A 2,859-nucleotide genomic window follows, 5' to 3' on the forward strand; every position below is an offset into this window, starting at 1 on the left:
ATTGTCAATCCGAAGGCAGGCTAATTTTAATTTATCAAACCTATAAAAACATTTATAATATGCAAGACTTCTGTCAATACTGTTTGATTTGTGTCATAAATATGGAGCTCACATTTTAGATTAACCTACTTGTTTCTAAACAGATCAGTTTTTGACACATGTTTTAAGTTAAAATAAATATTTAATGTATGCAAACAGGCCTATAATTAATTGTTACTTATCATTAAAATAAAACATTTTATTCAGGGTTTTAATACTTACCTTTGTAGTAAATTATTATTTATCGTTAAAATTACTTCTTATTATGTCTAAAGAGAAAATTCTATTCAAGGTTAAAATATGTACCTTTGTAGCAATCTCAAGGCTTCAAAAATATTTGGAACTTTCGACAAACATTTCTGCATAAAATTCCTTAATTCAGCTTCTGTTTCAGATACAGATCGTTTAAATTCCACATAATCATTGTCAAATTCTGGCTTGCGATGGTCTAGTGGTTGATACTTTTGAGATGATATTTTCTCAAACATATTAACAAACTTGCCAGCATAAACATCAATTCCTTCAATCTTTGAGCTATCAAGTATAGAGTACAGCAGAACAATTTCCAATACGTCAATTATCTGTAAAATGTATGAAATACCAACGAAGTATGTTATCTTTCACTGGATACAAAATAGCGCACAGCTTAAGCCTAAAAAATATATTTACTTACATGGTTCTGTGGTATGCGAATGAATAGACAGGAATGAATGAGATGAAGTTTGGGAAAGCATGCGATTCTCAATTAGTAAACAAACATGTTATCTGTACTGTATTTTAAATACATTTTTAATTAGAGGGAAATCACTTATCATCGTAATGAAAAGTAGTTCCAAAATAAATGAATATTCATATAATTCGCAATTATGTATAGGCCTACACAGAGTTACAAGTAGTTTCTCTCAAAAGGATCAATAAAATTAAATGCTGATTTTTTCAAATCTCATTAGAGAAAGGGGTCTTTCAGAATGGCATTCCATTGGGCACGTCTAACATTTTGAATGGAATGATGGAATTTTTTTCTTTTTTTGATATTCTGGGTCTCCTCAACAAATCGGTAAATTTTTGTTTGAAACATTTTTTGTGAAGTGAGGTCATAAAAAGTTACAGATTATTTAAAAATAATACAGACCCCAAAAAACCAACTACGACTTTGTCCACCTGCAAACCCGGGTTGCCTGCGTGATAGTCTGATGCTCCAGACCAGCGGTCATCAGCACAGTGCACCCTCGGGCTAGCATATCTTACTTGCAGATAAGAGACTGCACTATAGTCCTAGATCATATATACTCAGATTGCTCGGCATTATAGGTTTTGACGGTAACAACTTTTGTCAGGTTTACTATGCTGTCATCTAGTTGTTACAAAAGAAGTCACGTCAAAACCCCCATTTGAATTACATTAGTGACTGCACTGCCGTCTCGTGTTTGTTTATGGCGGAAGGGTGGCGATCCTGGCAGTTGTTCTCTTCAAAGTGCAACCGATTTTAACATAGGAATGAGCAATCTATATGTGATCTGGGCTATAGTGCATCAGTGGCTGCTAGCAGATATGTTTTCTCCCTATCCCTTCTGAACAACGGTGCATATTCAAATACACTGCTTAGCTGTTACCCTTTCAGCGAATGTTGATGACCACTGCTCTAGACCATGCAGCCATTGCAGATGTTTAATACTGTTTTAATACTATTTGTAAACCAGAGAAAGAAACTTTGGAAAGAAAAGCAACAGTAATATTCTGATAACCATCTATTTTCAAAGCTACCTAATACCTGGGTTATGCCAGCTGTTGAGTTCTTACAGATGAATATGACGCAGTTTAACGTACATAGAGGTAAACATTCTTTTAATGCTAGTTGAATGCAGGAGAAATTATTAATTACCGGTATGTCTAAAGTGTTGAATGAATCACGTGGAATAGATGGATTGGATATGCTGCATCTGTCACATGGCCTGCCCACTCACCTAACATTAACCCTTCGGATTACTTTTTATGAGGAATGTAAAAGAAAAAGTCATGTCTACAGTACCTACCACCAAAGAGAATAGGAAAGATTGAATATGTGAAGCATGTAGCACTGTTACTCCTTCTATGTTGGTAAATGTTAGAAGAAGCCTTTACAAAAGAATTAACAAGTATTTAGATGTTAATGGAGGTTACTTTGAGCAAAGTAATAGCTTAGTTAATTGTTATTTATTTAGCATTTTTACGTACTATGCCTCACTTCAAACACATGTAACTTCTTAAGACTTCACTTTAGAAAAAGTGTTTCAAATAAGAGTAGCCCAATTTGTTGAGGAGAATAACCAGAATCGAAGACTTTATCATTCCAATCAAAATATCAAAGCTGCCCCACCTTGCATGAGGGGAGAGTCCAACGGAATGCTGTCCATGACACAATCTGAAAGGCCTCCTGCTCTAATGGTATTTCGAAAAATCAGCATTTAGTTTTATTGATTTATTTAAGAGAAACAGTGGAGTAATGTTAGGGCCTGCAATGCAGGCGGGCATGGGGTTTTAAGGGGCCCACAAACATCACGCAAAAAAAGGTAAAAAAAAGAAGCCAAATAAATTGCAGCCTGCATGGAACTGGTCAGATTATTATTCACGGTGGTTTCATAGAATCGGACTATGTTGTTGAATCCAGCACAGCTTTAAACAATGCTTGCCCTGTGCCCTTGCCGACAGCCACGTGGTGTGCGGCATCACTCTCAGTTCTCACAAAAGAGCAGCGCAAAGTTATTTTGTCATAATGACAACAATGAAAATTGATATCAAAATATCATATTTTAGTTGTAAAATTGTATTTTCTTGATGAGT

The sequence above is a fragment of the Periplaneta americana genome, chromosome 3, assembly GCF_040183065.1.
Source record: "Periplaneta americana isolate PAMFEO1 chromosome 3, P.americana_PAMFEO1_priV1, whole genome shotgun sequence".
In the NCBI taxonomy this organism is placed as follows: domain Eukaryota; kingdom Metazoa; phylum Arthropoda; class Insecta; order Blattodea; family Blattidae; genus Periplaneta; species Periplaneta americana.